This window comes from Mesoplodon densirostris, chromosome 18 (genome assembly GCF_025265405.1).
Source record: "Mesoplodon densirostris isolate mMesDen1 chromosome 18, mMesDen1 primary haplotype, whole genome shotgun sequence".
Lineage (NCBI taxonomy): Eukaryota > Metazoa > Chordata > Mammalia > Artiodactyla > Ziphiidae > Mesoplodon > Mesoplodon densirostris.
In genome coordinates this window covers 58282519-58307197 of record NC_082678.1, presented here as the reverse complement: position 1 = coordinate 58307197, position 24679 = coordinate 58282519, and the positions used below count along the sequence as shown (strand labels likewise).

The 24679-nt window shown below is 48.8% G+C and overlaps 1 protein-coding gene across 4 annotated transcripts in view; it reads right to left on the bottom strand.

Moving 5' to 3' along the window:
• The window catches only part of BCAS3 (BCAS3 microtubule associated cell migration factor), a 581795-nt gene that overhangs the window by 42964 nt on the left and 514152 nt on the right, over positions 1-24679 (bottom strand). The gene's annotated exons all lie outside the window — the stretch shown is intronic.

The following is a 24679-nucleotide window of genomic DNA, read 5'->3' as shown; positions in this document are numbered from 1 at the left end:
ATGACTGACACTTGCTTGTCTTAGCCCACCCAGGACCTTCTTGCCAACCAGATTTCACCAGGCCACCTCCACCCGAGTCTGTATCCAGCCAGGTGCCCAGTCCTGCTAGAATGACCTGACTTCACTAACCAGGCACCAAACGAAGCACTGGATTTTGTGGCAGGAAGAGAAAGTGGGGAGGCGGTACGAACAGAGAGGGTGCCCCATGGAGCCTGCAGAGCTGAATCGAGCAAAGAACACTGCCACAGATTTGCTTCTCTCATTCCAGGCAAAATGCCCAACTGGCACTGTTTTCAGAGAAATTAAGCTGCTTTTGACTTAGACTGAGAATAATCACAAGTTCCTGGAGGATCATGTTGAGGAGGGAACTGTCAGGAGAGACATTTGATCACACTGAGACCTGGCAGAGGAACGGCAGTGGGGTGTTTGCTATCCTGCCATCCAGCTGTCTGGCACAAACCCCTGCATACACTTCCTCCAACAGTACTTCTCATCTGGGGCGACACATCAGAATCCACTGGGGAGCTTATCAAATATACGGAGGTGCAAGCCCCGTCCCAGATCATAATCTGAATTTCTGGGGCATAAGATTGGGGCCTGGGCATCTTCATCTTTGAAAAGCTCCCCTAACCCTGACCCTCACCTTCACCCTAACCCTAACCCAGGTGACTCTGAGGCACTCCCTGTTGCCATAAACCACGGCCAGGTCTCTACTGCTGTCTAAGTCAGTGCGTCTGCCTGAGACCATTACTACGTACAGAGCAGGGCACACACGTGCATAATTCTCTCTACTCAGAGGCCACCCTGGTGCCATTTCCAACATGAAGCTCCACAGAAGGGCTTGTGCTACTGCTCCAGATGACATTTTTCGAAACACGACCATCCCCACCCTGCATGGCAACAGCCTTGGCCAACGTGCCTATGAAGGCACACATGGGCTGACGGAGGGATCTGGTGCCAACCCTCCACAAACCAACCCTCCTCAGGGGCCCAGCAAGCTGGGAAACTAGGGAGAGGTAGCTCAGAAGAGCTCACTTACTGGAGTATGAAGGAATATTCTCACTTTCCTTCAGAAGAAAAATTCCTTCATACAGTTCATGGATGAGAACCTCTAGCCCTCCACGGCATTCATTTCTGTAGTGTGCTGTTGACTGCTGTATGCCCAGAACTGCAATAGAGGTGATCAACGCACGCTTGCTAAGTGAATGAACAACAGAGACCCCCTTCACCTTGGGCTCTCTGGCCCAGTGGGGGAGGAGGGACGGGGTCACTCGGCAGTTGGGAGATTCCTCAGTGGCGATATTGCCCCACTCACTCTGCCTGAGAATCGAGAACGAAACATTTTTAAGAACCAAGCTCTGAACCACCACCCTAAGTTCACGATTTCCATCATGGCCAACTGCCTGTCTACACGTCATAATAACTCTTCTGTCCACTGTTGCTAAAAAGGCACTTTCTAGGACACCTAAGTTCCTTAAAACTAAAATATTGTGTTATTCCTATTTGGAAATTGTTTTCCAAATCATCCCTGAAAGGGAATGTCCGCTTGTGTCTCACCGCTGGCTGCTAAGTTTAAGATACTTGGGGTACGACGGAGAATGGTCCTGAAAATCTAGGTGGATCTGAGAGGGCAGAGGATAGGCCAAATGATCACCACTTCCCGGAACCTGTCTTTGGGTGCTGAATCTCAGGCTCTGGGGGCAGCATGGGAAGAACACTCATGACTTTGGATCAAGTGTGATTTCTTGGGTTCAGTGATAGGACTGCTGGCCTCCTGAAGGCAGGCAGAACCGTGTGGTAAAAAGAGCTCTGGCCTTGGAGTGAGGAGGCCTTGGATCCATCACCAACTAGCTGAGTGTCGCTGCACAAACATTTCACCCCTGTAAGCTTCAGTGTCCTCCGGTGTAAAATACCTGCCCTCCCTACTTGAAGCGTTGTTGAAAGAATCAAATAAAATAGGAAGGGTATATACACGCATTCTCTCTGTAAATTCTAAAGTGGTATATTTTGAGAAACGCCAGGCTCTCGTCTGAGGACCCTGCCCGCCCAGCAATCCTCTCCTGATTCTCTCCCACATCCCTTGGCCCCTGGGGTGGAGCTGGTGTCCTTCCGGCTCCTCACAGAGGCAGACGTCTCTCCTCTGTTTCATAAAAGCTCCAGCTTTGACTCTGGTGCCATGAGACTAAACGGCCCCTCACCCCCTCCTTCTCCGATTCCTGTTCCTCCATCACACCCCCCACTCCTCGAAGATTTTAGCTCCTGGTTGGTTCACTGCCACTCTCTCCATCACGAATCCTGTCACCAGTCACACAGATGGTCCTTCCAACACCTTGGCCTCTCGGTTCCTGAACCTCTTCGCTTGCAGTTTACCTCCGTCACTCAAGCTCAGCCGTTCCTTTGATATAATTAACAGCAACAGCAAACACTGTCACACTCTCAGAATCAAATATCCCACTCTGCCCGTCACCTCCTATCTTTCTGGGTCCCTCCCTCTAGTACCCCAGCTCCAGCAGTCCTTTAGCACCCCTCCAAGGTCTATAATCTGCTGGTTCCACTTGCTTTGCATCACCCCTTGGTCCCCTCTGTCCTCTCCTCCCACCCGTGCGCTGTTACACTCACCCCCTCGGCTGAGGGGAACAGTGCCCCTCTCTCCCCCTGCTGTACTTGCCTGGTGAAACCACAATCTTGTTAAACCCACTCTCCACTTACTCCCTGGCCCCATGCAATTACTCATAGCTGGAAAAGAAAGCTCACTGTGCTAACCGGTCTTACTTTTAACTCGATGATCACTAACTTCAAATGGGCCTTTCACGCTGCCCCCTAACCACATTTCCCCAGTCCATCTGCCCTCCACTCTCCTGGCTGATGGCTTCCTATTTGCTCCTCTAGCCTCAAACCTCCAATACCTTCTCCATCCTTCTCACCTTCAGCCGAGGACGTATTAGGACTTTGCCAAGAGAACGGAAGCACTGAGAAGGGAACTGAGAGTCCCTCTGCTGTACCTATCCACCGACCTCCATCTGAGTGTATGCGCTCACTCATCAAGGCCAATCCCTCCACCTGTGCGCCAGACCCCATATCCCCTTGCTATCATTCTGTTAGGTTTTCTTCCATTAAGAGAAAGGAAGACCTGGGCTTCCCTGGTGGTGCAGTGGTTAAGAATCCACCTGCCGGTGCAGGGGACATGGGTTTGAGCCCTGGTCCGGGAAGATCCCACATGCCACGGAGCAACTAAGCCCGTGCACCACGACTATTGAGCCTGAGCTCTAGAGCCTGCGAGCCACAACTACTGAGCCCGTGTGCTACAACTACTGAAGCCCGCGTGCCTAGAGCCCGTGCTCCGCGACAAGAGAAGCCAGAGACAAGAGAAACCGCGATGAGAAGCCCGCGCGCCGCAACGAAGAGTAGCCCCCGCTCGCCGCAACTAGAGAAAAGCCCGTGCACGGCAACGAAGACCCAATGCTGCCAAAAATAAATAAAAATAAATAAATAAATAAATAAATTTTTTTAAAAAAGGAAGACCCTCTTGACCCTCCTCCCTCCTCTAGCTGCCTCCCCATTTCTGTCCTCCTTAAAAGTCCTTGAAAGAGAGGTCTGGACTTGCTGTCTACAAGATCTTCCTCCCGTTCTCTCTTCGAACCCACTCCAATCAGGGTGTTGCCCCCACCTCTCCACTGAAAAGGCTCTTCCACAGGCGGCAACCTTCACGTTAGCATCCCATGGCTGCTTCTCAGTTATCACCCGGCCTGACCTCTCAGCAGGTCAGGTGTGCATTGGATGCGGCTGATCCTTCTCTTCCCTTGGCTTTGACAGCACACTCACCTAGTTTTGCTCCCATCTTTCTAGCAGCTACTTTCAGTCTCTTTTGCTGACTCTTTTACTCTCCCCCTCAACCTCTAAATGCTGAAATGCCCAAGTTTACATGCAAAGCCACGGTCTGGTCAAGGAAGGATCACAGGGCGAGGGAAGCCCTCGTTTGAGCTCCTTCCCCGTCACCCCACTGCATCCTCATCACCGGGGGCTGAAGGGTGCCCGTGCCTGGGCGCTCTCCCTCACTGCACCGAAACCTCTTCCTCGTTAGCGTTAGCATTGCAGGTGTGACCTGGGGATGAAGCGGGGGCGGACACTGGAGGCAAGGCAGTAAAACAGACTGAGGGCAAGGGCAGCGGCCACTGTTGAGTCAGTGTTCAGGCTGAGGGCTGCGGCACACGACGGCGGCCAGCCATCGGTGTCTTCAACCTCCACCCAACAACCTTCCCAGGAGGTCACGTGCTGCCTCTTGAACAGGCTGACGGAGTAACAGAGTCCAAGAGGACATGAGAAAATGGGAGAATGAGACAGGTTTTTGCAACCTTTCTCTTTTAAACCAAGATGTTAAGCTGTGGCTCGCTGGGAAACTGACTACGAACAGGGACGTGACTGCCACGAAGGAGAGAAACAAGGGTTCATTTTATTTGTTATTTTTCCTTTTTTTGGAGGGCGGGTGTTGTGGGTAAGGGCACCAGACAGGCTCCCCATTTGAGGACTGGTAAGGATTTGCTTTGGGACACTGAAAGAAAAAAAAAACTTTTCTCAGTGTCACGGGGGAAAAGGCATTCTTCCTGGGAAATGGAAAAGGCATTAGTCAGGGTGAGGGCAGAAAGATCTACTCCCACACGGGCCCGACTGCCAGAGCCAATGGTGTTGGGCTGCCTCCTACCCCTGGGCGGGGCCTGCTCCCTTCAGGCTGGGCTTAGCCTGACTCACTCAAAAGCCCCTACCTCCACTCAACAACAATGCCAGAAAAACATCTGCTACCCCTAACTCTCCACTTCCCAAAAGAAATGATTAAAAAGTTAGAGAAACACTTCCATATGGAAGAATCCACTCCCAACAGGTCACCACAAAGATACTTCAAACACAATAAGACAGGAAGGGCTAAAAAAAGCAGAGAAGTTCACAGAACCCACACAATCTTTTATACAGGAAAAAAAAAAAAGCCACCCTGGTAACTTTACACAGTTTAGAACACCATTTGGCAGTTAAGTACGTCCTTAATCTGCTCAATTTGCTTATTATAGTAAAGGGTTAGAAGAATTTGAGGGTGGTGGCCAAAAACACTGCCATAATCTCTAGTCCTAAAGTAAACTCACAAAGTGAATTAACTTCTTCAACTGAAATATTTCAAAGGTGAAAGTCTCTCCCCTCCCCCGCCCCACTTTCCGACATAGAGACTGGCCACAGGGAAGACACGGTCACTTAAAATCAGAAGCACGTGAGTGGATGTATCGTTATTCATCCAACAAACATTTATTGGGCATCTACATCAAACGAGGTCCAAGGACTAGTCACCGGGATACAAAATGAAGCCTGACATTCAACCTACCTTTGAGATGCTTACACCCCAGAAGGGATGCTGCAGTTTCCAAATCAGAACTCAGACCTTCCATAGGAGAAGGGATTGAAAGGAAGCAGCAGGGAGAGAAGGCAGACAGCCCTGGCTTTGGAGTCACACTGATCTAGCTGCTTAAACCTTAGCCCCGCCGTGGCTGTGTGATACTGGACAGGCCCTCACTGAGCCTCGGCTTCCTTCACTATAAAACAGGGTTAGAACTAGCTTCCTTGCAGGGCTGATATAATGATTAACAGAAATATACACAGGCACGCCACTGACTGTTGATACGAGGGAGACTTTTTCTATCTCTAAAGCCCGGTGACATGCCAAAAGGCTTCGGCTAAGAACCTTGTGGATCTTTAAGGCCAGAGGAGAAGGGGTGGACCAAAAAATGACTTTTAAGGAGTGAAAGCAAAAAAGAAAAAGGAGGGCTTCCCTGGTGGTGCGGTGGTTGAGAGTCCGCCTGCCGATGCAGGGGACACAGGTTCGTGCCCCGGTCTAGGAGGATCCCACATGCCACGGAGCGGCTGGGCCCGTGAGCCATGGCCACTGAGTCACCTTGTCTGGAGCCTGTGCTCCGCAGTGGGAGAGGCCACAACAGTGAGAGGCCCGCGTACTGCAAAAAAAAAAAAAAAGAAAAGAAAAAGGAAAAAAATAACACCACAACCACCAAACAAAAAAGAAATTCCACCGATACTCAGTTTAGGTGGACTAGAGATGGTCATTTTCTTTGGAGAGAAACAAAACCCGAGGCAGCTCATGCGGAGCTTGGCAGGACGATGAGGGGGGCGCTCTGTGGCTCTGAAGGGAAGATCGGGACGGGGGCTGCTGGGCAGAGCCGGGCCTCCTGGAAAGGCTGCGAGCTGACTTCTTTGGCCACCTCCCCTGGGCCTTAAATTGCTTCCTGAGGCGAGGACCTGGCTAATGGTTTATTTACAACGGGAAGAAGCAATTACCTTGGAGAACACGGAGTCACATACCCCCCATCAGCCAGGAACACGGGCACTCTCCACCAATAACCCCGAAGACATACGGAGCAGCGACTGCCCCCATTTAAAGACACGGCCACCGCTGTCCTCCCCACGCCACCCTGGTGAGGTGACTGAGAACCAAGTATGAGAAGGGGGGCCCGGGCAGCAGGACCAGGCTTTGAGTTGGGAAAGTATAAAGTCATGTTGGGTTCTGCTGCTGCCTTTTTGTGTGATGTTGGGCCTCTTTGGTGAGACCCTTGCCCTCTCTGGGCAAAAAGACATGACACATTCATGCCCCACATCTAGCTTCCCCCAAAGAATGCCATCGGTAACGTTAAAACAAACAAAAAGTCCTTGTGGGTGAGTGGGAAAGCACTAAGAAAGACGAAGTCCTCAGGCCTGGGAGCGTGGGGAAGCCAGGCTTGGAATGAACGCATTTTGCACCTTGAAACTAGAAGGCGAGCTTACCTGCTAGGGAAAAACTGGCAAGGCTGCCGCCAGGGTAGCTTACCTGCGGGGTGAGCATAGGTGGGTAAGGTTTCTAGCAAGCCCCAGAGAGAACAGGAGGAAAGCTGGAAGCTCTCTATGGAAGGAGGCTGACAAAGACAATGAGAGAGAAGCCTAAGGGAATGCAGGTTGTCCGTTCTGATATTTAATAACCAAGAAGGAAAGGCAGAGGAGGTGCAAAAAGCTTAATAGTATTTGTAGTTCAAATTAAAGTGTTCAAAGCCCCATTATAGAGCAGGGTAAGGTATGGAATGACATCTGGGACTGTAATCAGCAAAGTGCTTTCAAGAGCTGCCAAAGCAAACAGCCAAATAACAAATCCACTTTACAGATCATCAATCTGGTCCTGGACTTGCCAAGGTAAATAGTACAAGGCTGAAGTTTGCTTTGCAAACCAGGGAGCTGGGAGTTTAGTGAGGCCTTGATCCAGAGCAGCACCGTTGGGGCAGGGCCTCTGGAGCTTCCCTCGCACCAGGGAAGTCCTACAAGCCCTGCATCTGAGCACAAGGCAGCCAGGAGGCCGACAGAGCCCTCTGGGCTGGATCTGAACACCTCCTTGGTCTGTAGGCCGCTACAGCTGCCAGGCTGGGCTGTGCCCTCTCAGGTGCCCACTCTCCAGCCCAGACTCTGACCAGACTGAAGTCTGTAGATTTCTGAGAGAAAATCCAGCCTAGAGTTGGTTTTGCTCCTGTTTCCCCAGTCACTGGGAAGGGCCCTGAACTCCCAACATGGGAAAGGCATCTCTCAGAAGTCAGTCAGCGTTAAGAGGACACACAGCCCTGGGCCGGGGATCGGGAGGGACTCTCTCCAGCTCAGTCATCTGGACTCCTTGCTGCTTCCGAGTCTGGAGCAGCCCTGAAGGACGGCACAGGGGTCCCCTGCGGGCACCGCTCAGAGTGTTAGAACTGGAGAAAAGGGGCCAGACCTTCTGGGCAGACCCAGCAGACACCAGCCCCTCCTTCATTTCTGTGCGCAGCTAACCTCAGCAGCCTAGAAATACAGCCATTTCTCTCCTCTCTCCTCCACCCAAAACTGTCTTGATGCAATCTGCCCTAGTCCCTGAAGGGCAAGAGAAGGGAGATTTGTAATTAGATATTTATTTACGTGATTCTTTGTTTAATGTCTCTTTCCCCTGCTAGACTGGGCTAATGACTTCCTGATTGCCTGGGTCTTCACCACAATGGTATGTATCTCCAGGGTCCCCTGCAGAGTCTAGTCCACGGGAGGCCCTCAATAAATATTTGGTAGCTCTGAGGGCAGACGAACGAGAGCTACCATGTACTGAGCACCTCGTCTGGGCAACTCATCTAGGGACACTGTTTAATTCTTAGCAAGAGCTATATGAGGTATTATTACTACGGCCATTTTCCAGGTGAGAAAACTGAGGCCCACAAAGCAAAATAATCATTTAATTAAACTTCCCTCAATGTGCCAACATTAATTACTTGGCAATAAGAACTCTTCTGGGAGGGAGACAGCTGCTTAGATGGTCCCTACACCTTGCATCTTGGCATTTCTCATAGTGTGGGGTTCAGAGAAGCAATGAAAGGAGTACCTGTTGAATGACCGGCAAAGAATAGCAGAGTCCACTCTGCTTACATCTGACAATGCTAAGAAGGTAGGGCAAAGACAGCTGTTTTGAGTGAAAGGGGATGAAGAGGTAGTCCTGAAAAATCAGGTGCCTCGACTGAGGGCACATTGTAAGTCAGCCCTGCAAAGTAGGACTCAGCGGCTAGGTCAGAGGGGAATGTCCCCGCTCCACCCCTGAGAGGAATCTGCTGCTCTGAATTTACATGGTTTTCATGGAAGCAGACTTGACTAAAATGGGGCCTCCTAAAGGGAGGTCTGCCTATGTCTACTTGATGAGAAAAAGCAATGGGCTGACAATGATACAAGGCCACGCGGGTGGGGCAGTGATGTGCCTGAGGAAGAACTACTCGGCCCGGTCTAGGACCTTCAGAGGTAACGAAAGTGTCGGGGCCGTCAGAGCTTTGCTTTTGAGTGACTGAGGCCCTGCACGGGATGCAGGCTCAGGCTCTTTCTATCCAGATACCAACGTCTGCTCAGGAACCCCAGATCACAGCAGACGTCTCAGCCTCAGGTACAGGCCAAGGTCCACAAATGGGTCAAGCATTTACTGGGCACTAATGAATACTGGTTGCTGTTATAATCAGTCATCCCTGTGACCCTTATTTTTCCAAAAATTACAATTCAATAATCTCTATGGCTCTTTTGCTTTCTATGACCTATTACGTGTAGGTATTGGCTCGATCCTTGAATACATTCTGTACTATCCTTACGTTAAAACTCTGTAACATGGGCTTTATCATTCTGCTTCATAGATAAGGAAATTGAGCCTCAAAGAAGTTACAGAACTTGCCCGGGGTCATCCAGCTCACCTTGTCTCCCACATGCTTTTCCGTGACTTCTAAGGAATGAAGCCTGCATTCTCCTTCCCTCAACGGCTTTCGGTGGACACAGCTTTGACATGAGCTGGGAAACACTTTGTTGATGTCCCTACTGTATCATGCTCATCTGTTTACACATCTGTCTGCCTTGCTAGACTATGAACATCTGGAGGGCAATGAGATTGTGTCTGATCACCTTTCTGAATCTCTAGGGCCTGGGGCCCTAGAATCTGAATCTTGGGGACTCATCAAATTATATGTTAATATAAACGAATGAATTGATGCACGTGTGCTGACCTCATCTCTCAACCAGGGAAACAAGAGACCAGAAAGGTTTAGGAACTTGATAAAGCTGTATAGCTAGTCTAGTGGGCACAAAAGGGGCTCTTGGGCTTGGAGAGGAAGTCAGAGCTGGCATGATTGCATGGTATGCATGGGGTTGGTGAGGGCTGGGGGCAACAGAGTGTGGGCTGAGAGGAAGGTATGCTATTGGCCACGGTGAAGCAGAGGCCCAGCTGGCTCACAAAATGCCTCCATTCTGACCAGGGTCTGGCGTGAGGTCATGGCCAACTATGGCCTGATGAGAACCGGTACCCTCTGAAGAGTACAGGTGGAGATTAACAGTCGGGCACAAACCCCTTTGCACATGGAGCTTTCCTAAGGTCAACAACCATAGCAGCAGCGGCTGGCATGGTCTGAGGGGCCCTGGGCAGTAACTGGACTTGTTCTTCTCACAGGGGTTTCATCTTTCTGCTCACACAGGCTTCTCTCCTGGCCCACATGGCAACCAAGGTCCAGAGATAGGCTTGAGGTAGCACCAGGGACACAGGAAGAGCCTTGAAAGAGCACCTTGACGGGTCTATGCGGAAGGGGTGAGAAGCCACTAGGCTGCAGCCTGTAGGTCTGGGGAGGGCCGTATTCTAGCAAAGAACTCTGGACCTGGGGTTAGGAGGCCGGGATTTGGTCCTGGTTCTGCCTCTTACTGGCAGCAAGACTTCTCTGAACCCGCGGGAGGTTAATTCCCACTTCAGAGGGTGGCTGTAGGGATTAATAAAGGTAATGACTTTGAAAGAACTCTGTAGAATTGCAACATGACCCTTCACATGAGGTTTCTTTTTCTGCTCTCAAACTGTTCCCCTCCTCTCAGTGTGCAGCCATAAATCCTATGGATCTATTTGCCCGTCACAGACATAGTGAGCAGGGGCTCCATCCAGCTGGGGAGGGGAGCTGATTCCTAGGATGGTGAAGGGAGGCGAGAAGAGGTAGTCAGTGCAGGGAGTTCAAGGCCTAGAGGACTCCTCACCTGGGAGCCACACACGGTCTGGCCAACAGCCGGGCACACCTTAGGCCCACTGGCCTGGCGACACTGTGCTCCGGCTGGGTCACCAGGCAGCAGCTGTTCAAAGGATGCCTTCTTCTCATGCCCCACTCAACCCAAAAGAGAAGCCCATCTGGGTGCCTCTCCACAGAGCCTTTCCAGAGAGAGGAGGCCTAAGCGGGGCTGCCCTCTTCAAAGAGCCAGCCAGTGGCCCAGCTCCAGAGCCTGGCGGGCTGGGTAGCAACTCTCCGCATTTGTCTGAGGCAGCCTCGCCGTCTCATGGGAGGTCGAGATGCACATGCCAAACCAGACACACATATGGAGAAGATTAGCCCAACGTGCAAAAGAGACAGACCAGTGCAGGATGATCCATGGAAAAGGCTGGTTTGGTGCAAACCCAAAAAAGTATACCACCCAAGCTCATCATAGGCTCGGGTATGGACAAAGCTCTTGTCAGGCCCGGTGATGGGCTGAGGGTCCAGAACGGTAGTCGCTTCGGGCTAATAAGCGCAAGCTGTATACCTGCCGTGTGCTGAGTACACACTGACAAGCCCACACGGTAAAGAAATGACAGAAATGGCACTGAAATGTGTTCCTTGTTCATGGTTTTCTTGACAGGAATTCCCCTTACATTTTCCCTTAGGAGTAAGAAGGGTTATATTAACTGGACCTTTTCTTTCTGCCAAGGTGGGCAGGCAGGGCATTCTAGAACAAAGGGAGAGGGGCATCTCATTGCTTTCCAACCCTCTTTCACCCCTAAGGAAATTTCAGAAGCTCCAGCATGCATTCCCTGTCACAAAGTGACTCAGAGACTAGGATGTTCTGGAATGAAACAAGCCAATGGGATTGACACATACCTTAAAAAGGGGCAATTTCTCTGGAGATCAGTAGGAACCTTTGAAAACTGACCAAAGAACCTACCCCTCACTCCCAGCCTCCACCATTTCCACCCCTCCACCCCTTTGTCCTGAGGGTTCTAGGGGTTGCTACTGTTCCATGGATACTTCTCTTGCCTTTCAGAAAGACTGGAAGCTCCTAGAAGGCAGGATAAAGTCTTATAGGCTTCTCTCACCTCTACCACACCCAGCACCCGTAGTAGGCTGTCAACAACAAACACGTGTGGAATACCTACTGTGTGCCTGACACTGTGGCTTCGTGTGACCCATCAGGGAGATGGCAGAATTGTTTCACCATGACTGTAGGATGTCAAAGCTAGCAGGGACCACTCAGCACCAGCTGCTGATCTTGCAAAAGAGGAAACCGAGGCCTAGAGAGGGAACGTCCTCTGTCCCCGGTCACGCAACCAGCAGAGTGAGAGTGCTGGCCTTGCACTGTGCGTCCCCAAGGGTCCCTGTGCACATTAGGTGTCCCCTGGGTGCTCACCAGCATGTGTTGCTGATGGACGAGCAGGCAGGCTGGGGGACTCTCCTTGGGCCTGAGGTCTGAGAGGCTGTCAGGTCATCCACTCAGCCAACTGGCCACTGACTGGTGCGTCTGCCTCCCACACAAGGCCTTGTGCTGAGGGGAAGAGCCTGCTGCCCAGTGAACGAAGGCCCGCATCTGGGGGCCCGGGACAATTCAGGGATGAACACTGATCACAGCACATTCCTCCCAGCCTGTGAAAAGAAGCCAGAAATTTTGGGGACTTTCTTCATTGAATTGCAGGCTTTTCAACTTGGAAGAGACCCCAGGGCCTCTGGACTCAATTCTGTACTGCAATCGTTTGTTTCCTTGGCAATCTCTGCCCCTCCAGAGAGTTTCTTAAAGGCAGAGACTATCTTATTCACTCTTCTCCATTAGGCATCTCCAGTGCCTCAGGAGGGCTGATAAAAGGAAATTCTCAATAAATGCTCATTAAACCGACACCCTGAATCTGATTAGCAGGAACAGAATCCTGGAAGAGCTGGCATTTGAGCACGGTCTTGCAGGATCCATAGCAAGTGCAGCTGAGTCACACAGGTAAGCCTCGAGAAGGAAAGTAAAGAGCCCTTCCCCCACCTCATCACCATCATCCAGAAGAGCTTGTTCCCAGCCAGTAGCTATTCCTGCCCCCTTACTTGTGTTCTCTTGGTAAAAGTCTTTACTGTTATTTCTGATTAGAAAAGTCATATATGTTAATTGCAAAATATATTAACTATAAAAAACCACGTAAGAGTGAGAATTCCCTTTTCTTTAACTTCCCCAGATAGCTACTATTCACTGAGTTTTGTTTTTATGCTAGCAATAGAATTATATTATACACATTGCTTTTCAACTGCTTTTTTTAAATCTAAAAATGTTCTTTTCAATACCTACATGCTATTGCTATGATATGTACATACCAAAATTTACTGTTACCCGTGCCTCTATTGATTGACGGCGGTGTTACTTATTATTAGTTTTTCTTTGCTAGTACAACAGTGCTTTTCCCTATACCTTAGCAATTTTACCTATATTTTTATAGAGTAAATTCCTAGAAGATAAATTACTGGATCAAAAAGAATGAATGATTAATATATAATGGTTACTACCAAACTGCCTTCTAGAAAGGGTTACCCAGTTTACACTCCGCTGCCAGTGTCTGAACAAGCACTACAAGCATTAAATAAAGTCAATGCCTACCACTGACCTGCTGTGAACTGAACCGCTGCCCTCACCTCTGCACAAGTCCTTGGTCAGTTCCCTCATTTTCTATGGGCTCCACTTCTTCACTGCTACACACTACACACTTGGCTGTCATCTAACTCTCGACACAGTCTCACCACACTTCTACAAAATCATGAACATTTACATTTATTATATTAATTTGTAAATGTCTCCTTGCCTCTCCAAATAGATATGAGGACGCCTCAGGGGAGAGAGGTATCTATTCTACCTTTCTGTCATCTCCCTCCCCTCTCTCCCCATCCCTCTCTGAGGAAACACCTAGCCGAAACATCTCTTCTGTGCCGAAGACCCATAGATTCAACCCCACAGATGTGGAGTTTGCATCCTGACATCTCGGTGGAAACTCAACGTGTCCAAGCCGCCTTCTCCACATGACTGGCAACTCTCCGTGAATGAAGTGAATAGAGAAAAATAGGTCAGAAACCTGGGGACCACCTTCAACATCTCCTCCTCTCTCGCACCCATACTGATTCCATCACAAAGTCCTTTGATTGTACCTCCTAAATATCACTGGCATCTGTCCACTTCTGTTGGTTATTGATACCAACCTAATCTATTCCATCACCTCCTACTGGACTTCTGTAAAAGTCTGTCTTCCAGAGTGATCTTTTCAAATCTCAAATATGATCCTATCATTCTCTGCTGGAAATAGATTCCCCACTGCTTTTAGGATGAGACTAAAATCCTTCACAGGAGCAGCAAGTCCCCACAGCCTCACCCGTGCTATTCGCCGCCCCCTTCCTCCCCTTGGGCACTGAGCTGCAGCCACGCAGGCCCTCTTTCACCTTGACCACTCCCCTGAACTCTTGCACCCCTGCCCCCCTGGCTGACTTAACTCACCCCCTAGGGCTTAGCTTCAATGTGACTTCTCAGGAAAACTCTCCCCAATTAGCCCCTTCAGATGCTCTCATACCACGTGGAATTCTTCCTTCATAAGACTTCACACAATTTGTAATCATGTTTACTTGTGAGACTATTTGATTAATGTCTTTCCCCCTCCCTAGACCATAGACTCACAAGCCCCACTGTGTTCAAGCACAGTGCATGTAACAGTACCCACAGCAGCACTGAATAGCTATTTGATGGATGCTGAACTAACGAATGGCGGGCGCTCAGGAACGTATGACAACACGGTTTCTCATTTCTTTTCTGTCAAGGTTTCCTTGCTGGATATTTTAGCCAGACTCAATCACACACAGTGAGTCTTTTGGTGGGAGAAGCCTTCAGCACGACTGGTTCCCAGCTGACAGTCCCTAGGGATCACCCTATACTGTTTATCCTGCCCCGGAGACCAGCAGAAATGGAGACACTCTTTTCAAAAACACCTCCTTGAAAGAGCCCCAGCTTTGGAGAGCTGGCCCATCTCTCTCTCTCGCCAGTCAGGCCTGTTCCTCTTGGAATCCAGCCAGTCATTTTTTGAAAAAGAACCCCTGTCACTTTAAGATTTGAGTCCCTTGCTTGGGCCATATATCAATGTTCCTCACTGCAGTGGCTCTGCGGCCTGCTGTTCAAATTTGTCCAATTAGACACAGCCCCATGGGGTGGAATTCAGTGTGAAATCTGCCTGCCACTGACCAACAATGAATTGGTGTGTAGCCCCTCTGCTTTGCAAAGCCTTTGGGGAGCACCAACCCAGGTCTTCCCGGAGACAGCTCACCACCCCCCAGGCAGTGCCCAGTGCCCTGAGGCTGAGGGTCACCCTTCTCACCCCAGCGGGGCCTGAGGACTGCACAGGGCAGGGCAGGGCGGCACGAGGCTGCCCAAGCAGGTTTGGGATGGGGTGGAGGTTGGGAGTCAGTTCCCACAGACGTGAAAGGGTCAGGGCACCGCTGGTTCAGCTCAGAGGTCCTTGTCATGGTCGCTATTCAAACAGCACAGAAACCAGGATTCTCTCGCTCCCTAAACGCGACTAAGCTACAGCCTGTGTCCTGTGCTGTGGGCCGCGGAGACACAGTCAAACACTCAAGCTCTCTGACCAGTAACTCAGCTGGCGACGGGAAGAGGGCCGGGCGCGTCTAAAGCACAGGCAAAGTGCTCATGACGGGACCCTCGTGGAAATGGGTTTTAAGGAAAGAATTTTTAACCAAAACCCTCCTCTCTGATTTTTTTAAATGTTTTAACATTTCTCCTCAAGAAGCTAAAACTTTTAGAAACTCATGAAATTCTTAGAACACTAGACTTCTGAACATGGAGAGACTTCAGAGGTCATCTAATCTACATCCTTATTTGATAAACTGAGGCGACTGAGATGAGGGAGAGGAAGTGACATCACACGACATCCAAGGTCATACAACCAGTCACTGGCAGGGCGGGAAGCCAGGCTGGTGACTCCAAGCGTGGCTCTTGCCTTCCTATTCGGTGCTGCCTTCCTTTCTGGGCTATTTCAGTTTGCTTTTTAACACATGGCCAACTCTGAGTCAGGACATACATAGATATACTAGAGTCAGGCTACGGTAGAACTGAGATTACTTACGGGTATCATACACAATATGTAAACATATGTATTTATTATAAATACATATTTAATCCCAGTTCTAGTTTTCTCTGCATGATCAATTCACATAGGAGCCGTGGGCTTTGGTTTCGTCAGTGTGTACAGGGAAGGAAGCTGGGGGCTGTAAGTACTCCAAGGTCTCCCATTCATTCATTCATTCATTCACTGAAACATTTACTGAGTGCTTAGCATGTGTCGGGCACTGGGAACACAGAGGTAGAGAAAGGAGGAGTCCTGACAGGAAGAGAGAGCCACAAAAGTGCTCTAGCAGACGCTTGTGAGGAGTGCCCTGGGAACACAGAGGAAGGAGGCCTGAGCTGAAGCAGTGTGAGGATTCCAGCTGGAAGCTAGGGTGAGCACGATGAAGGGACCCCAAACACCTCACAGACACTAGCAGCTCGAATCCTGTCTCCCACCCAAGCTCTGACAGTGAGTTATCATTCTCCTCCAGGAAGAATGTACAAATGGGAAGGGAACAGGTAGTCTGGGAAAGAGGGGAAACAAAGAGGCAGCTAACCCACACGGGGACCAGGGGGCCCAAGGAAAAGTAGGGCTGCCTTCTTCTGCCAGATAGCTTACGAGCAGTGGAGCACAGCAGATGGGCCGCCTGCTTCCTGGGGATTCTGCACCGTGGTGATGAATGGTCTCTGGGTCCTCGGAGGGAAGTGGGGGCTACTAAGGAAACAGAGACCCACCTTTTGACTGAGAAGCCATATGGAGGAAGGAACTGGGGAGCGTGGTCACCATTCCCTCCCCAAGTTCACCCCCTCCACACACCTTCAAGTGTGTAATTTTAAGATTTTTTTTTTTGGCCACGCCACGTGGCTTGTGGGGTTTTAGTTCCCCAACCAGGGACTGAACCCAGGCCCACGGCAGTGAAAGCACAAAGTCTTAACCACTGGACCACCAGGGAATTACCTAAGATATTTCTTTTTTTTTTTTTTTCCCTAAGATATTTCTGAAAGCACTTTACATTATCAACTAATTTTCTCCTTCAAACCAATCCTCAAGGTAGGAAGGATTCGTTTTATTGCTTCACTTTACAGAACAGAAAACCCAAGGCAGCTCAGGGCCATTCCTATGTCTATACAGCTTTCTAGGGAGTGTCAGAGCTGAGACTGGGGCCCAGGGCTAGGACTCCCTGAGGACAAATTCTCACTGCATTACTTATCTTCATGTTGTAGCAGAGCGCTCCACATATATTCATATGTAACCAGTGAGATTTCATAGGAAAAAATAATCCGAATGGGTTATAAATGAGTCCTTCCCCCTGGGGAAGTTTGGGTTCTAGACAAAAGTCTTCTCATCTTTAAAAGACTCCCTTTTGTGAAATGAACAATCTGGCCCGTGGTCATCAGCTGTCTAAAAGACCGCTGGGTTACAGCGAATTTCCCCATGTGATGCTAAATCCATGTGATCATTATGCTTTTTCTTTTTCTTTCTTAATGCCTTTCTTTCTTTTTCTTTCTTTCTTTCTTTCTTTCTTTCTTTCTTTCTTTCTTTCTTTCTTTCTTTCTCTCTCTCTTTTTCCTTCCTTCCTTCTTTCTTTCTTTTTTAAACCAACTGCTTAGCAGCTCAATCAAACTAACTGTGGTGCTTTCAAAAGGCATCAAAATAGCCACGACTCTCCCTGAGAAAAAAAGGAAGGCGCCTTGTTTTCAGGAAAAGATGTAAAGTCCTCACTCTAGAGTACTCAAACAGATATTCATTCCATGACAAATCCCCCCTTTCTCCCAGAGCCTTTTTAAAAATTTTTTATTTTAAAGAGAGACTTAAAAATATCAACACCAATAATGAGACTATATTCTCAGCTTACTTCTAGCCAAATTTTATTTTCAGCTTTGAGTAACTGGGAGTTCTTTATGGTCAAGGACAAAAAAACAAGAGGCTGGAAAAACCTCATTAAAGGGCTGAGCAACACAACTCACTTGTTCGAAATGAAGTGGAGGCCAGAGAGGGGGAGGAGAAAGGGAAGAAGAGTGGGAGGCACGGGGAGGCCATGCACTTGGCCAAGCCTCGGGCCCGAAGAAACGTCCCAGCTGAATCGTGGCTGAGTTACAAGCTCACTCCTAAGAGGATGGCGGAAGGCTTGCAGGGATGGGTATAACCCCAGGAGGTAGTCCTGGTCCTCACCAAGCGTGAGAAGAGGAAAGAATTCTTTCTGTTCTGCTCAGTTTGGCAGCGCCCCGAAAACAGAACGTTCCAGAGGCTAGCGCCTTCCCTCAGAGTGAGACCCTTTCGTTTGAGTGGGCTTTACCATGAGCAAGGTGCCTTTACACATGAGCTCATTCATTTTTTTTACATATTGGAGTATCGTTGATGGACAGTGTTGTGTTAGTTTCAGCAAAGTGAATCAGTCATACATATGCATGTATCTATTCTTTTTCAAGTTATTTTCCCATTTAGGTTATTACAGAACATTGAGCAGAGTTCCCTGTGCTGTACAGTAGGTCCTTGTTGGTTATCTGTTTTAAATAGAGCCGTGTGTCAACCCCAAACTCCCAGTCTAACTCTTCCCCCACTCCTTTCCCCCCAGTAACCATAAGTTTGTTCTCTAACTCGACACATGAGCTCACTTCTGCCTCATCATTGTAACCTGAGGAAATAAGCGGGAATGCATGTTATCATCCATGTTTTAGTGATGAAGAAACAAAGCTGAAACTTAGAGAGGTCAAATAACGTGCCTAAGGTCACACAGGCTGCAAAGCCTAAAATCCAGCCGTCCGGGGTTCTTCATGCTACTCTCTCTTGTCTCCCAACCAAATCACAGGCCAGAGTGGAGAACACCAGGCCGGGTTGGTTCTCATAGTCTAGAGCGGCCACAAGGACAATTTGCTGGTCGTTCTTCCTAAGGCTTGCTCCAGCGTGAAGAACTTCTGATGACAAAGGCCCAAAAGCCAACCTAAGTGACAGCAGTGTGAGGTTCCCCCCCTAGTGGTCCACAAGGCTATCCAGATGCCCGTCAGGAGGACAGGGCTTCCTGGCCAAAGCCTCACACTGCCCTAGGCCAAATGGCCTCTTCTTGGGGGTCACCAGCCATGCACCATCACTGCGTTTGCTCATGTGTTTCCTCCTGGCCTAGGACCACAATGAAGCTCTTTGAAAATGGAGGTCAAGAGCTGACCAAGAAGCCAAAGGATGGATGGGTACAGGGAGAGGAGGTGGGAGAGGAGGGGTGTGAGTCCATCTCTCAGTCAATTATTATTATTATTATTTTTGCGGTACGCAGGCCTCTCACTGTTGTGGCCTCTCCCGTTGTGGAGCACAGGCTCCGGACGCGCAGGCTCAGCGGCCATGGCTCACGGGCCCAGCCGCTCCGCGGCACGCGGGACCCTCCCAGACCGGGGCACGAACCCGCGTCCCCTGCATCGGCAGGCGGACTCTCAACCACTGCGCCACCAGGGAAGCCCTCTCAGTCAATTATAACCAGCATCTTGCTTCTTCTGCTACTGCTCTGTCCTTCCTTGGGTTAGTAAAGGGTGACCATTTAATTTCATGCCACATCTTTCCAAAGAACTGGATGCTACAAGGAACTGAGAGTCTACTTTAAACAAATAAGCAAAAAAGGGAAATCGGAGATTTTTAGTTATGTTTGTAAAGCTCATAAGAAAACAAAGCTAGATTAAGGATTCAGAAGACTTGAATTCTAGTCTCTACGACTTACTAATTATATGATATGGGAAACTCTTAAATTCTTGAGGCCTCTTTTTAAAAAATCTGTAGTATGGACTGATAGCCATAATCCCTGCCTATATCACCGCATACTTTAAGGTTCATCTGGGATAAGGTATACGACAGCTATTTGTAAATGTTACAGTATTATACACCTGTGATGTATTATTATTTTGATTATGACTGAAGAGCTTATTACACGTGTTTCAGGCAGATTGAAGACGTCCTCTTTGCCTGTTAAGAAAACATATGAAACATCCAAAGCAAATATTAGAGAAAGTCTAATTATATCCTCTGGGTCCTGTCACTAAAGCAGGTGAATGTTTTGTGACTTAAGGAAAGTAAAAGAACTGCGCTGAAAAAAGAGCTTGTAGTCAAATACTTTCTTTCACCTGGGTCGCCTGGCTGAGAGTCCAGGGACAAGTGAGGAACCCAAGTCTTTTTGGCTTGAAGCGTAGCTCTCTAGGAAGAAACTGCTTGGTGCAGAAGAAAAAACTGGGTTTTAGAGTCAAAGCGACCTGAGTTCAAATTCTAGCTCTGCCAAAGTCTAGCCATGCACCTGGAGCAATTTATTTAACCTCTTTGGGCTTCAGTTGCTAAGCTGAAAAATGGGGATGAGAATCTCTATTCGTGCAGAGTTGCCATAAGGATTTGGAATTATGTATGTAAAGTGACTGGCCTGTAGCAGATGTTCACTGTAAGTGATCTTATATCTTATACCTTATCTCCTAAAATGTCATAAAAGTCTAGTGACTCGCTGAAGTAGGTAGGTATGAGAGAAACAACGTAAAGACAATAGTATGGTAGCATGGAAAACCCAGGCTTTGAAGACCTGGGTTACTAGCTGTGAGGCCACGGGCAGGGAACAGCCCAAATGTCCTCACCTGTAACACAGGAAAAATACTGTACTGTCAATGTAAAGACTACAAGATACAAACTAGGAAAAACTCTAGAATGTCAAGCATATAATACGAGATAAATAAATATCAATTATAGGGCACAATTCATTTTCTCAATTTACCCCTTTTCAGTTCACTATGTCTGAACTTTCCCTGGGCAGGTATCATAACATATTACATGGACTTCTAAAGTTCATTTGCTAATTGTTTCTCTAGACCTATACGGAAAAGCATATATGTATAAAAGTGGCCAATTTTTTTCCCTGGCCCACCACGTAGAAAATGTCTTGGTTTTCCCTTCTTTTGGCAAACATCTGGGGTCTTGGACTTAAAATAATGGACAGCTTTAGGACAACAAGAGTGTAACAAGCATTTGAGGATGATTCTAGAGAGTAAACATCAGAGATATAGGTGTATCTTGTGTACCTCAGATGTTTTCCCGTCTCTCATTTCCTATTCCTCCTGTTGCCATCCTTGGCCTCTTGTGCTCTTGGACAGCATTGCATACACCTTTGCTGTCTATCTGTTCTCATAAATCCAATCCAGAAATGCCTCTTGTCTCTCAATTCCCATCTTGCCTACTTATCATCTTATTAGAATCCATCTCCTTAGCTGGACCAGGTCTCATTTCTAGTATTCTTAGCAATATAGTAGTTGATGAATAAACGTAGGTTTATTGGCTATTTCTGTATTGGAAGGATGGAACTAAAGTCTAGAGAACCAGTAAAAATACACTTTTTCCTATGGAAAATTTCTCATAATAAATGCATAGAAAAAACAGACTTGTTTTCTGAAAACTATGAGTTCACACTGAAAAAGACATTTGAAATCCACCTTCGAAGATACACACCACTTTTCATTTTACTGGAATTATAGCTATTAATCTGATTAAAGGCTAACACAGATAACAATACTGCACAAGAGAGGAAAAAGAAATTACTTTAGTCAATGTCAAAATGACAAGCCATCAAAAATTTGTGGTTTATTAAGAAAAAAAGAGAAGATCTCTTAAACAGACCTAGATGGCCTGGCAAACTTTTGAATTTAATCTTGTGATATACTGTAACAACAAAAGGCCTCTATAGCATATCAGGCAAATTTATAAGAATATGATCACTACATCTGACATATTATTTAATTATAATCTCTAGTGACAGAGACAATATGAAAACCTAGCATCCATATTCTGACAGTGGAATAAATAGATATAATTATTCCTCATACCAATCCCAGCAGAATTGTAAATTATCAGGCCAGACTGTAGATCTGAGTTCTAAGGTTTCCTTAATATGATAGAGTTTGATGTAGGGGGTGTCATATCACCAATATCATACCTTTTTATTAGAATGTAAGGGTCTCTGAGGATTTCAAGTTCAAACGGTCAGAACGACCCCAGGTTCTCTACATATTACTGGTATTCCCAGATCATGGCTTCCTACTGGGACATGCAGATGGGGGAGAATTCTGGGGAGGGAGGAAGGCCACAGGCAGGGGCAAGAAGCAGGAGTTGAGAATCACTGTGTACACTCTGAATCTTGGAATCTAGACTCAGAGGCAGGAGCCCTTACCCATCATTTCACGGAGCATGACAATGAGAACCAGAGAAGAGAATGGACTTGCTCAAGGTCACAAGGCCTCCTGGCAGGACCAGGTCCAAACCCAAGTTTCACGATGCACAGTACAAAGCTCTTTCTATGTCACCATGGGAGAGAAAGCAATTGCTGAGGTGGTCAGCTAGAACACGGCCAATATAGCCATGGCTATTATCATACCGACAGAAGGAATGCACTCTTCAGCGAGAGCCAAGAGAAATTATAGTTAACATTTAACATTATGGGACCAACTTCAAAGGTGCTCCAGCTGGACTCTAATAATGGGAGATGAAACTGCTAACACTAGCAGAAAGTTGCAGGTGGACAACTTGGGCTGGAAATAGCGCACGTCCTTGGAGCAGGAGTGCTCGGCAGAAACCCCACACAAGGCTGCCGTCTCACCGCGGGGCGGGGAGAAATACGGGAGTAACCTTTTGTCTGTTTGTGGTTCAAAATGTCATTAAGCCGTTCATTCCTTGTTAATGCTACAGGACACTTCGAAATGGCCACACTTGCCATTTGGGGGAGCAGGGCATGGCTGCTGATGGCAATGGGAAAGGGAGGTGGTGCTGCCCGGTGGGCGTCAAGAAAGACTACGTTTTGCTCCAACTAGACGAGAGGAGGAGAGGAGACAGCTGCTGCCTGGATGCCCCCAAGGAGTAGAGACTGGACACTGCAAACCCTGGAGCCCGAGGAGGGAGGTTCCAATGTAGAAAAGTCAGTTAGTTCTGGCATCTCTACTCCTGCCTCAAAAAAGGGCAGAGTTCACCTGCAGAACCCACAGACAGTCTCTTAAATGGAGGGTTGATGCCACCTGGCAGGGAACCTGTCCATTCTTTTTCCAGCAGGTTCTAGCCCCTTCTAGCCAGGGGTTTGGTCCCCAGTGTGATGATGGAAGGGGAGGATGGGAAGGGTGGGACGGAGCTCTGGCAGCGGAGGAGGTCTCTGCCCCAGCGTCCCGTACCTCCTGGGATGCCCAGAGCACAAACACTGCGCCTGCTGCCCCTCCACCACGTGGTCTGACTCGTCAGGCCTGCAGAGCCGTGTCGCTCGGGCCAACCTGGCACGTTCTACCTTGTTCCTCCCACCCTCAGATCTCACCCAGGTTCTTGGTCCAAGTCTGCCCTCAGGCGGGTGGAGGGGAAGAGATCGGCATCCGGCCCCCCATGGCAGGCTGTGCCTCTGCTGTAATAACTACGCTTCTGTTCCCTCCCTGAGGATGAGTCCCAGGGGTACCTGTGCACTGGATCCCTGCCCCAAGCAGCGTCAGCTGTCTAGGAACAAGACGGTGCCTTACCCTGCCAGCCACCATTCTCCCGCCCCACCAGGAGAGTCTTGCTGGAGGCTCAACCTGCTACAGGGCTCCACGGCCAGCTGTCCCTGTTGCTGCTACCAGCCACCAGGTCAGGCCTAACTCTCAGCACGAGCCCACAAACGAGCAGGTGTTTGAGAAAGGCTGTTTGCTGATAAGGAAAATAACATCATCTGTAGATGAATGAATGAAAGCATAAAAGCATCTGACCTGGGCTTCCCTGGTGGTGCAGTGGTTGAGAGTCCACCTGCCGATGCAGGGGACACGGGTTCGTGCCCCGGTCCGGGAAGATCCCACATGCCGCGGAGCGGCTGGGCCCGTGAGCCATGGCCGCTGAGCCTGCGCGTCCGGAGCCTGTGCTCCGCAACGGGAGAGGCCACAACAGTGACAGCCCCGCTTAAAAAAAAAAAAAAAAAAAAAAAAAAGCATCTGATCTATTATTTAGTCAGCGTTGCCCTTATGTTGTTTGATTACATCGTATTATATATGGCATCCCTGGGTGGGCTCTGGAGAGGAGTCCCCTCTCTCACTGGTCTATCGGCTTTGTCCTGAGGGTGAGGGTGGCAGGAAGATGTGGAGCCAAGGCTTCTTAAAAGCCTGGCAATGGAACGCGCGTATCAGTCGAATACCTGGGAGGAAACAGCTGAATATAATATAATGGATAGAATACATACATATATTAAGTTTAGAGAGAAGAGACTACTCTTTGGAAACCTGGAATTTTCAGGAAAATAAAGCAGCGGAAGCAACTTTTCTACCTGCTGTACCCAGCTCAGACTTGCATAGGGAGTCTCCCTAAGTCTGATGGCACCTTCAGTGTCTGCTGTGAGGAAGGAATTTTGGTTCCCCCAGCAGCAGTTCCACGGAAGGACTGGCCACGGCCGGAGTTTGCTTCTTACACCAGCCGATCGAATGCACGAGGAATTCCTTAGGGGAAAACAGCTAAACGTAATTTAGGTTGAAACTGTTAATTCAATAAACCCAAATGGCAGGAATTGGTGGCTATTACCCCGAGGAATCGAGCACAGCATGCCGAGTCTTGCTGGTGAGCGTGAGTAGGCGTCGGGCTCGAGAAGAGGGCCACGCCATTCAGAGGGCCTGGGTTTCTTTTCTGAAGAATCTGCCTCTTTTTTCTATTTATTTCCTCTCCCTCCCTCCCTCTCTCCTTCCTTTATTTCTTGGATCAAACACTGAGTATAGACACAGCTCCATGACCCTATCTTTGTTGCTCTAAGAATGACATCTTAGGCTCCCCTCCCGAACAGCTCCCATTCGGTACACATGTGCTGAGTTCCTGCTGTAGATCAGACATGATCCTAAGCACCAGAGAATCCCAGATGGCAAGGTCAAGTCCCACCCCTGAAGAAGCGCAGGAACAGACGAGGGCGGACGACGGAGGTAGAGTAGAGACGCTGGCCGTGGGAACCACTGAGCTTACTGAGGGGTGAAGGACAAGGCTGTGCAAAGGCGCTGCCACTTGAGGGGG